We start from the raw sequence: 14,133 nt of genomic DNA, 5'->3' as shown, positions 1-14,133 counted from the left end.
TTCCAGCGTCATTGAGGTCATTTCACTAATGAGTGCACCGCAAAGAGTTTCCTAATCCATCTGTGAGGGTGGCAACCGAAAGAGAATTTTAGAGCCGACAGAATAGGCGAGGAAAGGCATAGGAGATTTCCACACCCAGTAAGGAAGCCTTTCCCGAAATGGAAGAAAGAAAGGAGCAAACAGAGACACCGGTAGCCCCCCGCCCGGATGAGAGTCTGCCCCTGAGAGAAAGTACCCTGACCAGGTTCTCCCGTGGGTGGGTGGCGAGCTAGCGGCATTCAGAAGAGCGAGGCCCGCAGTCTGTGCAGAAGACACCTGCACTCGGGTGTGTGTGGCGGCACAATTCACAAGCAGCTCCAGATGTTAATCCAAGGAGAAGCCAGGGAGTTCCCAACGCCCCAGGTGTCCTCAGCCCACGACTGGCTGCTGTGGGAATGCGAAGCCCGGCTCCTTGTCTCAGAGCGGGGCAACCAGGAGGTGTGATGTCCACCCCGGGGTTCCCAGGAGGATCAGGCTGAAGCTGGGACTTGGCCTGAAAGTGTCCCCTCGCATGGCCACCCCCTTCCCCTTCCTGCTCCTCTACTCCTGGTGCCCCTCCATCCAGGGGCCAGACCTTAAAGAGTCACCCGCAAGAGAATCCTGGTCCCAAAGGAGCCTTCTGGGGGACCCGTGCTGAGAGAGGTTGTGGGCATGGCCCGCTGGGGCTCTGCCCGACCCAGGGCTGAGAGATGCAACCTCCCAGCTCTGGGTCCCTGCAGGAAGTGTTGGCAAGCACAGGGCCAGTCCTCCAAAGGCCCAGGTGCAGGGAGCCCAGGCCAAGCAGCCTGTGGAAGAAGCCACATGCTGTGCCACCCCGGGGAACACGACTGCAGGCCACGGCCCTTCCCACCTCCTCCTCCTCCTCCTCCTCCTCCTCCTCCTCCCACCCCGCCCCCGCCCCCGCCCCCACATGGCACAGGGCCCAGAGACACCTCAGACACTTGCTACCCAAAGTGCAAAGGGCATCAGTTGCTCCTCCAAACCCCCCCCAGCCCAGCAGACCGCATTGTCCAGCCAGCCCCCGGGCCTCCCTGGGGTGCCCAGCACAAAAGTGCAGACACCCACCGGACCCTCAATCTCAGTTTTCGGATGTTTTTGCCACTCTAAGGACCCGCAGGCCAGCTGGGCCTTCTGGCAGGACAGAGAGCCCCGGAATCCGACGTGGAGAGCTGGGTGTACGTCCCCACGAGGAGGCGGTCCCCACCTCCGCGGCTATCCCCTTGCGGGGAGCGGCAGCCGTGGGGCCTCAGAGAAGACACCAGGCTGGGCCCCCACGGCACAGCGGGAGCACGTCCCCCGCAGGCCACTTAGCCACGGCGGCCAGCCGGCGGACGGTTGGGTTGCGCGAGACGCTGCGGCCGCCCTGCTACCGGGTTCCTGGGAGGGCGTCCTGGAACCAGCGTCCACACCAAGCCCTTGGAAGGCCCAGGCGACGGAGGAGCCCCGTCAGGCAGGGGCCGAGGACGGTGACGGCCCGGGCGGGGAGGAGCGTGTCAGGCAGGGGCAGAGGACGGTGACAGGTGACAGGCCGGGCGGGAAGGAGTCAGTCAGGCAGGGGCCGTGGAGGAGACGGGCTGGGTAAGGGTTAGGGTTAGAGTCAGGGCACAAGTCACAATCGCAAAGACCTGGAAGCCACCCGAGTGCCCATCGACCCACGAGTGGGTAAATAAAATGTGGCGCGTGGACACCACGGAGTGCTATTCGGCTATGAGGAGCAGCGGTGAGGGGGCACCTCTCGTGGTTCTCCTGGCCAGAGCTGGAACCCGTTCCAGTAAGCCAAGTATCCCAAGAATGGACACACGAGCACCACGTGCTCGCGCTCACCAGCAAATGGGTACGAACCGATGGACACCTAAGTGGACACAGAGGAATCACCTTCTTCGGGTGGGTGTCGGGCGGGTGGGGGGAGGGGATGGGCATACACATCCATTAGGAATGGGGTGGGTGCGCACCGACTGGGGGATGGGCGCACTTGAAGCTCTGACCCGAGGGGGGAGGCTGGGAGAGGGCAACGCACCCGACCTTAACATTGGTGCCCCCACAATATGCTGGAGCAACATGAGAGGTAAATGAATAAGAACACGGGGGGGGGAGGGGGGCACGGGCAACACATGTCACCTTAAAACTTGGACTCCCATCATCTGCTTGAAAAGAGAGAGAAAAGAAAATGCAATAATAGAGATAAGAGACACTTTTTAAAAATAATGAATCCGGCCGGGCGCTGTGGCTCACGCCTGTAATCCTAGCTCTTGGGAGGCCGAGGCGGGCGGATTGCTCAAGGTCAGGAGTTCAAAACCAGCCTGAGCAAGAGCGAGACCCCGTCTCTACTATAAATAGAAAGAAATTAATTGGCCAACTGATATATATATAAAAAATTAGCGGGGCATGGTGGCGCATGCCTGCAGTCCCAGCTACCCGGGAGGCTGAGGCAGAAGGATCACTCGAGCCCAGGAGTTTGAAGTTGCTGTGAGCTAGGCTGACGCCACGGCACTCACTCTAGCCTGGGCAACAAACCGAGACTCTGTCTCAAAAAAAAAAAAAAAAAAAAATGAATCCGAAGAGAAAAGTAAAAGGAGGCCTGTGGAGCAGGTCTGGGTGTGACTCCGGATGCCCGAACATCAGGTGCCACCACCAAAGATTCCTACGTGTAGCCCATAGAACCCCAAAAGCAACGGGACGAGTTCTGGTCACATACTCCCTCAAAATGACATCCAGGCCTTCTTCTGGAACTCCCTCCCCTCTCAGACTCTCAAGGTTTCCTCCAGCGTGTCGGCTCCCACAGAGCAGACCTTTGGTCTGAGACCTGACTGTCCAGAAGCCACGCATGCTGCCGCGTGGCGGCGGTGTCACGGCTCGGGACAAGAGGAGGCCCCACGGTGCGGGCTGGGGCGCCAGGCACCGCGGCGGGCGCTGAGGGTGGGGGTCACCCCCACCCCGGGCCGCCCCCGCACTCCCAGAAACGCGACAGAACCAGAGGCAAAAAAAAAAAAAAAAGAAGAAGAAGCCTACGGCACCCGGTATTCCCGGGCGGTCTCCCATCCAAGTTCTAACCAGGCCCGACCCTGCTTAGCTTCCGAGACCAGACGGGATCGGGCGCGTTCGGGGTGGTGTGGTCGTGGACGGCGGAGGGCGCCCCTGCCCCGCTCGAGAAGCCGAGCCTCTCTGCGCTTCCCCGCCGCCTCCTCCCGCCCCAGGCCCCGCGCCGGGCCGGGCCTGTTGAGTTCGCCGGCCGGGTCCCGTGGGCTCCGAGGGACGGGGTGACAGGCGGGGCGGGCAGGGAGCGGCGGGCCGGGGTTGGGGGCTGTCTCTCTATACACACACACTCACACTCACACTCACTCACTCACTCACACTCACACAAGATGCGCCTCCACGGCTGGACCCGCCAAGGTGGAGACCTTCCAGCCCCCCTCCTCTCCTCGCCTGGCCTCCTTCACCTCCCCGCCCCCCACCCCCAGCGCGCCTCCGGGGCCGCTGACTGCGCACGGGCGGGTGGGCGGGGCGGGGCGCTCGCCCTTTGACCCCAGCCAGGGGCCGCCCTCCCCCACAACCCCTTTCAGCTGTGCCCCCCACCCTGTGGCCCCGCGGCCGCCTATTCCCCCGGGCCAGGGCTGGGGCACAGCGCACGGGGGAGGGGAGCCAGTGTATGGGGCGTCTCTCTCTCTCTCGGGATGTGTCCCATGGGTGGGGTGGGGTGGCGTGGTCTGTGGGGCGCTGAAGAAATCAGTCCCCTCCATCTCCTCCCTCTGGAAAACACCCAAGCCCTTGGAGAACTGCCCGCACCGCTACCGTGGGGGCCGGGACCCTCCTCTGTGTCCTCCTGTGGCCCAGTCCAAGGGGCCTGGGCCTGGCCGGGGCTGCATTGGACCCCAACCACCCTGGCGTGTGGACTCGCTAAAAATCGGCGATTAGATATTGGATTCCAGCGTCATTGAGGTCATTTCACTAATGAGTGCACCGCAAAGAGTTTCCTAATCCATCTGTGAGGGTGGCAACCGAAAGAGAATTTTAGAGCCGACAGAATAGGCGAGGAAAGGCATAGGAGATTTCCACACCCAGTAAGGAAGCCTTTCCCGAAATGGAAGAAAGAAAGGAGCAAACAGAGACACCGGTAGCCCCCCGCCCGGATGAGAGTCTGCCCCTGAGAGAAAGTACCCTGACCAGGTTCTCCCGTGGGTGGGTGGCGAGCTAGCGGCATTCAGAAGAGCGAGGCCCGCAGTCTGTGCAGAAGACACCTGCACTCGGGTGTGTGTGGCGGCACAATTCACAAGCAGCTCCAGATGTTAATCCAAGGAGAAGCCAGGGAGTTCCCAACGCCCCAGGTGTCCTCAGCCCACGACTGGCTGCTGTGGGAATGCGAAGCCCGGCTCCTTGTCTCAGAGCGGGGCAACCAGGAGGTGTGATGTCCACCCCGGGGTTCCCAGGAGGATCAGGCTGAAGCTGGGACTTGGCCTGAAAGTGTCCCCTCGCATGGCCACCCCCTTCCCCTTCCTGCTCCTCTACTCCTGGTGCCCCTCCATCCAGGGGCCAGACCTTAAAGAGTCACCCGCAAGAGAATCCTGGTCCCAAAGGAGCCTTCTGGGGGACCCGTGCTGAGAGAGGTTGTGGGCATGGCCCGCTGGGGCTCTGCCCGACCCAGGGCTGAGAGATGCAACCTCCCAGCTCTGGGTCCCTGCAGGAAGTGTTGGCAAGCACAGGGCCAGTCCTCCAAAGGCCCAGGTGCAGGGAGCCCAGGCCAAGCAGCCTGTGGAAGAAGCCACATGCTGTGCCACCCCGGGGAACACGACTGCAGGCCACGGCCCTTCCCACCTCCTCCTCCTCCTCCTCCTCCTCCTCCTCCTCCCACCCCGCCCCCGCCCCCGCCCCCACATGGCACAGGGCCCAGAGACACCTCAGACACTTGCTACCCAAAGTGCAAAGGGCATCAGTTGCTCCTCCAAACCCCCCCCAGCCCAGCAGACCGCATTGTCCAGCCAGCCCCCGGGCCTCCCTGGGGTGCCCAGCACAAAAGTGCAGACACCCACCGGACCCTCAATCTCAGTTTTCGGATGTTTTTGCCACTCTAAGGACCCGCAGGCCAGCTGGGCCTTCTGGCAGGACAGAGAGCCCCGGAATCCGACGTGGAGAGCTGGGTGTACGTCCCCACGAGGAGGCGGTCCCCACCTCCGCGGCTATCCCCTTGCGGGGAGCGGCAGCCGTGGGGCCTCAGAGAAGACACCAGGCTGGGCCCCCACGGCACAGCGGGAGCACGTCCCCCGCAGGCCACTTAGCCACGGCGGCCAGCCGGCGGACGGTTGGGTTGCGCGAGACGCTGCGGCCGCCCTGCTACCGGGTTCCTGGGAGGGCGTCCTGGAACCAGCGTCCACACCAAGCCCTTGGAAGGCCCAGGCGACGGAGGAGCCCCGTCAGGCAGGGGCCGAGGACGGTGACGGCCCGGGCGGGGAGGAGCGTGTCAGGCAGGGGCAGAGGACGGTGACAGGTGACAGGCCGGGCGGGAAGGAGTCAGTCAGGCAGGGGCCGTGGAGGAGACGGGCTGGGTAAGGGTTAGGGTTAGAGTCAGGGCACAAGTCACAATCGCAAAGACCTGGAAGCCACCCGAGTGCCCATCGACCCACGAGTGGGTAAATAAAATGTGGCGCGTGGACACCACGGAGTGCTATTCGGCTATGAGGAGCAGCGGTGAGGGGGCACCTCTCGTGGTTCTCCTGGCCAGAGCTGGAACCCGTTCCAGTAAGCCAAGTATCCCAAGAATGGACACACGAGCACCACGTGCTCGCGCTCACCAGCAAATGGGTACGAACCGATGGACACCTAAGTGGACACAGAGGAATCACCTTCTTCGGGTGGGTGTCGGGCGGGTGGGGGGAGGGGATGGGCATACACATCCATTAGGAATGGGGTGGGTGCGCACCGACTGGGGGATGGGCGCACTTGAAGCTCTGACCCGAGGGGGGAGGCTGGGAGAGGGCAACGCACCCGACCTTAACATTGGTGCCCCCACAATATGCTGGAGCAACATGAGAGGTAAATGAATAAGAACACGGGGGGGGGAGGGGGGCACGGGCAACACATGTCACCTTAAAACTTGGACTCCCATCATCTGCTTGAAAAGAGAGAGAAAAGAAAATGCAATAATAGAGATAAGAGACACTTTTTAAAAATAATGAATCCGGCCGGGCGCTGTGGCTCACGCCTGTAATCCTAGCTCTTGGGAGGCCGAGGCGGGCGGATTGCTCAAGGTCAGGAGTTCAAAACCAGCCTGAGCAAGAGCGAGACCCCGTCTCTACTATAAATAGAAAGAAATTAATTGGCCAACTGATATATATATAAAAAATTAGCGGGGCATGGTGGCGCATGCCTGCAGTCCCAGCTACCCGGGAGGCTGAGGCAGAAGGATCACTCGAGCCCAGGAGTTTGAAGTTGCTGTGAGCTAGGCTGACGCCACGGCACTCACTCTAGCCTGGGCAACAAACCGAGACTCTGTCTCAAAAAAAAAAAAAAAAAAAAATGAATCCGAAGAGAAAAGTAAAAGGAGGCCTGTGGAGCAGGTCTGGGTGTGACTCCGGATGCCCGAACATCAGGTGCCACCACCAAAGATTCCTACGTGTAGCCCATAGAACCCCAAAAGCAACGGGACGAGTTCTGGTCACATACTCCCTCAAAATGACATCCAGGCCTTCTTCTGGAACTCCCTCCCCTCTCAGACTCTCAAGGTTTCCTCCAGCGTGTCGGCTCCCACAGAGCAGACCTTTGGTCTGAGACCTGACTGTCCAGAAGCCACGCATGCTGCCGCGTGGCGGCGGTGTCACGGCTCGGGACAAGAGGAGGCCCCACGGTGCGGGCTGGGGCGCCAGGCACCGCGGCGGGCGCTGAGGGTGGGGGTCACCCCCACCCCGGGCCGCCCCCGCACTCCCAGAAACGCGACAGAACCAGAGGCAAAAAAAAAAAAAAAAAGAAGAAGAAGCCTACGGCACCCGGTATTCCCGGGCGGTCTCCCATCCAAGTTCTAACCAGGCCCGACCCTGCTTAGCTTCCGAGACCAGACGGGATCGGGCGCGTTCGGGGTGGTGTGGTCGTGGACGGCGGAGGGCGCCCCTGCCCCGCTCGAGAAGCCGAGCCTCTCTGCGCTTCCCCGCCGCCTCCTCCCGCCCCAGGCCCCGCGCCGGGCCGGGCCTGTTGAGTTCGCCGGCCGGGTCCCGTGGGCTCCGAGGGACGGGGTGACAGGCGGGGCGGGCAGGGAGCGGCGGGCCGGGGTTGGGGGCTGTCTCTCTATACACACACACTCACACTCACACTCACTCACTCACTCACACTCACACAAGATGCGCCTCCACGGCTGGACCCGCCAAGGTGGAGACCTTCCAGCCCCCCTCCTCTCCTCGCCTGGCCTCCTTCACCTCCCCGCCCCCCACCCCCAGCGCGCCTCCGGGGCCGCTGACTGCGCACGGGCGGGTGGGCGGGGCGGGGCGCTCGCCCTTTGACCCCAGCCAGGGGCCGCCCTCCCCCACAACCCCTTTCAGCTGTGCCCCCCACCCTGTGGCCCCGCGGCCGCCTATTCCCCCGGGCCAGGGCTGGGGCACAGCGCACGGGGGAGGGGAGCCAGTGTATGGGGCGTCTCTCTCTCTCTCGGGATGTGTCCCATGGGTGGGGTGGGGTGGCGTGGTCTGTGGGGCGCTGAAGAAATCAGTCCCCTCCATCTCCTCCCTCTGGAAAACACCCAAGCCCTTGGAGAACTGCCCGCACCGCTACCGTGGGGGCCGGGACCCTCCTCTGTGTCCTCCTGTGGCCCAGTCCAAGGGGCCTGGGCCTGGCCGGGGCTGCATTGGACCCCAACCACCCTGGCGTGTGGACTCGCTAAAAATCGGCGATTAGATATTGGATTCCAGCGTCATTGAGGTCATTTCACTAATGAGTGCACCGCAAAGAGTTTCCTAATCCATCTGTGAGGGTGGCAACCGAAAGAGAATTTTAGAGCCGACAGAATAGGCGAGGAAAGGCATAGGAGATTTCCACACCCAGTAAGGAAGCCTTTCCCGAAATGGAAGAAAGAAAGGAGCAAACAGAGACACCGGTAGCCCCCCGCCCGGATGAGAGTCTGCCCCTGAGAGAAAGTACCCTGACCAGGTTCTCCCGTGGGTGGGTGGCGAGCTAGCGGCATTCAGAAGAGCGAGGCCCGCAGTCTGTGCAGAAGACACCTGCACTCGGGTGTGTGTGGCGGCACAATTCACAAGCAGCTCCAGATGTTAATCCAAGGAGAAGCCAGGGAGTTCCCAACGCCCCAGGTGTCCTCAGCCCACGACTGGCTGCTGTGGGAATGCGAAGCCCGGCTCCTTGTCTCAGAGCGGGGCAACCAGGAGGTGTGATGTCCACCCCGGGGTTCCCAGGAGGATCAGGCTGAAGCTGGGACTTGGCCTGAAAGTGTCCCCTCGCATGGCCACCCCCTTCCCCTTCCTGCTCCTCTACTCCTGGTGCCCCTCCATCCAGGGGCCAGACCTTAAAGAGTCACCCGCAAGAGAATCCTGGTCCCAAAGGAGCCTTCTGGGGGACCCGTGCTGAGAGAGGTTGTGGGCATGGCCCGCTGGGGCTCTGCCCGACCCAGGGCTGAGAGATGCAACCTCCCAGCTCTGGGTCCCTGCAGGAAGTGTTGGCAAGCACAGGGCCAGTCCTCCAAAGGCCCAGGTGCAGGGAGCCCAGGCCAAGCAGCCTGTGGAAGAAGCCACATGCTGTGCCACCCCGGGGAACACGACTGCAGGCCACGGCCCTTCCCACCTCCTCCTCCTCCTCCTCCTCCTCCTCCTCCTCCCACCCCGCCCCCGCCCCCGCCCCCACATGGCACAGGGCCCAGAGACACCTCAGACACTTGCTACCCAAAGTGCAAAGGGCATCAGTTGCTCCTCCAAACCCCCCCCAGCCCAGCAGACCGCATTGTCCAGCCAGCCCCCGGGCCTCCCTGGGGTGCCCAGCACAAAAGTGCAGACACCCACCGGACCCTCAATCTCAGTTTTCGGATGTTTTTGCCACTCTAAGGACCCGCAGGCCAGCTGGGCCTTCTGGCAGGACAGAGAGCCCCGGAATCCGACGTGGAGAGCTGGGTGTACGTCCCCACGAGGAGGCGGTCCCCACCTCCGCGGCTATCCCCTTGCGGGGAGCGGCAGCCGTGGGGCCTCAGAGAAGACACCAGGCTGGGCCCCCACGGCACAGCGGGAGCACGTCCCCCGCAGGCCACTTAGCGACGGCGGCCAGCCGGCGGACGGTTGGGTTGCGCGAGACGCTGCGGCCGCCCTGCTACCGGGTTCCTGGGAGGGCGTCCTGGAACCAGCGTCCACACCAAGCCCTTGGAAGGCCCAGGCGACGGAGGAGCCCCGTCAGGCAGGGGCCGAGGACGGTGACGGCCCGGGCGGGGAGGAGCGTGTCAGGCAGGGGCAGAGGACGGTGACAGGTGACAGGCCGGGCGGGAAGGAGTCAGTCAGGCAGGGGCCGTGGAGGAGACGGGCTGGGTAAGGGTTAGGGTTAGAGTCAGGGCACAAGTCACAATCGCAAAGACCTGGAAGCCACCCGAGTGCCCATCGACCCACGAGTGGGTAAATAAAATGTGGCGCGTGGACACCACGGAGTGCTATTCGGCTATGAGGAGCAGCGGTGAGGGGGCACCTCTCGTGGTTCTCCTGGCCAGAGCTGGAACCCGTTCCAGTAAGCCAAGTATCCCAAGAATGGACACACGAGCACCACGTGCTCGCGCTCACCAGCAAATGGGTACGAACCGATGGACACCTAAGTGGACACAGAGGAATCACCTTCTTCGGGTGGGTGTCGGGCGGGTGGGGGGAGGGGATGGGCATACACATCCATTAGGAATGGGGTGGGTGCGCACCGACTGGGGGATGGGCGCACTTGAAGCTCTGACCCGAGGGGGGAGGCTGGGAGAGGGCAACGCACCCGACCTTAACATTGGTGCCCCCACAATATGCTGGAGCAACATGAGAGGTAAATGAATAAGAACACGGGGGGGGGAGGGGGGCACGGGCAACACATGTCACCTTAAAACTTGGACTCCCATCATCTGCTTGAAAAGAGAGAGAAAAGAAAATGCAATAATAGAGATAAGAGACACTTTTTAAAAATAATGAATCCGGCCGGGCGCTGTGGCTCACGCCTGTAATCCTAGCTCTTGGGAGGCCGAGGCGGGCGGATTGCTCAAGGTCAGGAGTTCAAAACCAGCCTGAGCAAGAGCGAGACCCCGTCTCTACTATAAATAGAAAGAAATTAATTGGCCAACTGATATATATATAAAAAATTAGCGGGGCATGGTGGCGCATGCCTGCAGTCCCAGCTACCCGGGAGGCTGAGGCAGAAGGATCACTCGAGCCCAGGAGTTTGAAGTTGCTGTGAGCTAGGCTGACGCCAGGGCACTCACTCTAGCCTGGGCAACAAACCGAGACTCTGTCTCAAAAAAAAAAAAAAAAAAAAATGAATCCGAAGAGAAAAGTAAAAGGAGGCCTGTGGAGCAGGTCTGGGTGTGACTCCGGATGCCCGAACATCAGGTGCCACCACCAAAGATTCCTACGTGTAGCCCATAGAACCCCAAAAGCAACGGGACGAGTTCTGGTCACATACTCCCTCAAAATGACATCCAGGCCTTCTTCTGGAACTCCCTCCCCTCTCAGACTCTCAAGGTTTCCTCCAGCGTGTCGGCTCCCACAGAGCAGACCTTTGGTCTGAGACCTGACTGTCCAGAAGCCACGCATGCTGCCGCGTGGCGGCGGTGTCACGGCTCGGGACAAGAGGAGGCCCCACGGTGCGGGCTGGGGCGCCAGGCACCGCGGCGGGCGCTGAGGGTGGGGGTCACCCCCACCCCGGGCCGCCCCCGCACTCCCAGAAACGCGACAGAACCAGAGGCAAAAAAAAAAAAAAAAGAAGAAGAAGCCTACGGCACCCGGTATTCCCGGGCGGTCTCCCATCCAAGTTCTAACCAGGCCCGACCCTGCTTAGCTTCCGAGACCAGACGGGATCGGGCGCGTTCGGGGTGGTGTGGTCGTGGACGGCGGAGGGCGCCCCTGCCCCGCTCGAGAAGCCGAGCCTCTCTGCGCTTCCCCGCCGCCTCCTCCCGCCCCAGGCCCCGCGCCGGGCCGGGCCTGTTGAGTTCGCCGGCCGGGTCCCGTGGGCTCCGAGGGACGGGGTGACAGGCGGGGCGGGCAGGGAGCGGCGGGCCGGGGTTGGGGGCTGTCTCTCTATACACACACACTCACACTCACACTCACTCACTCACTCACACTCACACAAGATGCGCCTCCACGGCTGGACCCGCCAAGGTGGAGACCTTCCAGCCCCCCTCCTCTCCTCGCCTGGCCTCCTTCACCTCCCCGCCCCCCACCCCCAGCGCGCCTCCGGGGCCGCTGACTGCGCACGGGCGGGTGGGCGGGGCGGGGCGCTCGCCCTTTGACCCCAGCCAGGGGCCGCCCTCCCCCACAACCCCTTTCAGCTGTGCCCCCCACCCTGTGGCCCCGCGGCCGCCTATTCCCCCGGGCCAGGGCTGGGGCACAGCGCACGGGGGAGGGGAGCCAGTGTATGGGGCGTCTCTCTCTCTCTCGGGATGTGTCCCATGGGTGGGGTGGGGTGGCGTGGTCTGTGGGGCGCTGAAGAAATCAGTCCCCTCCATCTCCTCCCTCTGGAAAACACCCAAGCCCTTGGAGAACTGCCCGCACCGCTACCGTGGGGGCCGGGACCCTCCTCTGTGTCCTCCTGTGGCCCAGTCCAAGGGGCCTGGGCCTGGCCGGGGCTGCATTGGACCCCAACCACCCTGGCGTGTGGACTCGCTAAAAATCGGCGATTAGATATTGGATTCCAGCGTCATTGAGGTCATTTCACTAATGAGTGCACCGCAAAGAGTTTCCTAATCCATCTGTGAGGGTGGCAACCGAAAGAGAATTTTAGAGCCGACAGAATAGGCGAGGAAAGGCATAGGAGATTTCCACACCCAGTAAGGAAGCCTTTCCCGAAATGGAAGAAAGAAAGGAGCAAACAGAGACACCGGTAGCCCCCCGCCCGGATGAGAGTCTGCCCCTGAGAGAAAGTACCCTGACCAGGTTCTCCCGTGGGTGGGTGGCGAGCTAGCGGCATTCAGAAGAGCGAGGCCCGCAGTCTGTGCAGAAGACACCTGCACTCGGGTGTGTGTGGCGGCACAATTCACAAGCAGCTCCAGATGTTAATCCAAGGAGAAGCCAGGGAGTTCCCAACGCCCCAGGTGTCCTCAGCCCACGACTGGCTGCTGTGGGAATGCGAAGCCCGGCTCCTTGTCTCAGAGCGGGGCAACCAGGAGGTGTGATGTCCACCCCGGGGTTCCCAGGAGGATCAGGCTGAAGCTGGGACTTGGCCTGAAAGTGTCCCCTCGCATGGCCACCCCCTTCCCCTTCCTGCTCCTCTACTCCTGGTGCCCCTCCATCCAGGGGCCAGACCTTAAAGAGTCACCCGCAAGAGAATCCTGGTCCCAAAGGAGCCTTCTGGGGGACCCGTGCTGAGAGAGGTTGTGGGCATGGCCCGCTGGGGCTCTGCCCGACCCAGGGCTGAGAGATGCAACCTCCCAGCTCTGGGTCCCTGCAGGAAGTGTTGGCAAGCACAGGGCCAGTCCTCCAAAGGCCCAGGTGCAGGGAGCCCAGGCCAAGCAGCCTGTGGAAGAAGCCACATGCTGTGCCACCCCGGGGAACACGACTGCAGGCCACGGCCCTTCCCACCTCCTCCTCCTCCTCCTCCTCCTCCTCCTCCTCCCACCCCGCCCCCGCCCCCGCCCCCACATGGCACAGGGCCCAGAGACACCTCAGACACTTGCTACCCAAAGTGCAAAGGGCATCAGTTGCTCCTCCAAACCCCCCCCAGCCCAGCAGACCGCATTGTCCAGCCAGCCCCCGGGCCTCCCTGGGGTGCCCAGCACAAAAGTGCAGACACCCACCGGACCCTCAATCTCAGTTTTCGGATGTTTTTGCCACTCAAAGGACCCGCAGGCCAGCTGGGCCTTCTGGCAGGACAGAGAGCCCCGGAATCCGACGTGGAGAGCTGGGTGTACGTCCCCACGAGGAGGCGGTCCCCACCTCCGCGGCTATCCCCTTGCGGGGAGCGGCAGCCGTGGGGCCTCAGAGAAGACACCAGGCTGGGCCCCCACGGCACAGCGGGAGCACGTCCCCCGCAGGCCACTTAGCCACGGCGGCCAGCCGGCGGACGGTTGGGTTGCGCGAGACGCTGCGGCCGCCCTGCTACCGGGTTCCTGGGAGGGCGTCCTGGAACCAGCGTCCACACCAAGCCCTTGGAAGGCCCAGGCGACGGAGGAGCCCCGTCAGGCAGGGGCCGAGGACGGTGGCGGCCCGGGCGGGGAGGAGCGTGTCAGGCAGGGGCAGAGGACGGTGACAGGTGACAGGCCGGGCGGGAAGGAGTCAGTCAGGCAGGGGCCGTGGAGGAGACGGGCTGGGTAAGGGTTAGGGTTAGAGTCAGGGCACAAGTCACAATCGCAAAGACCTGGAAGCCACCCGAGTGCCCATCGACCCACGAGTGGGTAAATAAAATGTGGCGCGTGGACACCACGGAGTGCTATTCGGCTATGAGGAGCAGCGGTGAGGGGGCACCTCTCGTGGTTCTCCTGGCCAGAGCTGGAACCCGTTCCAGTAAGCCAAGTATCCCAAGAATGGACACACGAGCACCACGTGCTCGCGCTCACCAGCAAATGGGTACGAACCGATGGACACCTAAGTGGACACAGAGGAATCACCTTCTTCGGGTGGGTGTCGGGCGGGTGGGGGGAGGGGATGGGCATACACATCCATTAGGAATGGGGTGGGTGCGCACCGACTGGGGGATGGGCGCACTTGAAGCTCTGACCCGAGGGGGGAGGCTGGGAGAGGGCAACGCACCCGACCTTAACATTGGTGCCCCCACAATATGCTGGAGCAACATGAGAGGTAAATGAATAAGAACACGGGGGGGGGAGGGGGGCACGGGCAACACATGTCACCTTAAAACTTGGACTCCCATCATCTGCTTGAAAAGAGAGAGAAAAGAAAATGCAATAATAGAGATAAGAGACACTTTTTAAAAATAATGAATCCGGCC

General features: G+C 62.5%; 3 pseudogenes; all 3 read right to left on the bottom strand.

Annotated features, from left to right (window-relative positions):
- Positions 1 to 3,041: 3,041 nt before the first annotated feature.
- On the bottom strand, positions 3,042 to 3,160 carry LOC142861680 (uncharacterized; annotated as a pseudogene).
- Positions 3,161 to 7,001: 3,841 nt separating this feature from the next.
- On the bottom strand, positions 7,002 to 7,120 carry LOC142861679 (uncharacterized; annotated as a pseudogene).
- Positions 7,121 to 10,960: 3,840 nt separating this feature from the next.
- Positions 10,961 to 11,079, bottom strand: LOC142861678 (uncharacterized; annotated as a pseudogene).
- Between the last annotated feature and the right edge of the window lie 3,054 nt (positions 11,080 to 14,133).

Source organism: Microcebus murinus, chromosome 17 (assembly GCF_040939455.1).
Source record: "Microcebus murinus isolate Inina chromosome 17, M.murinus_Inina_mat1.0, whole genome shotgun sequence".
In the NCBI taxonomy this organism is placed as follows: Eukaryota; Metazoa; Chordata; class Mammalia; order Primates; family Cheirogaleidae; genus Microcebus; species Microcebus murinus.
The sequence above is the reverse complement of the archived record's forward strand: the minus strand, read 5'-3'. Positions and strand labels throughout refer to the sequence as shown.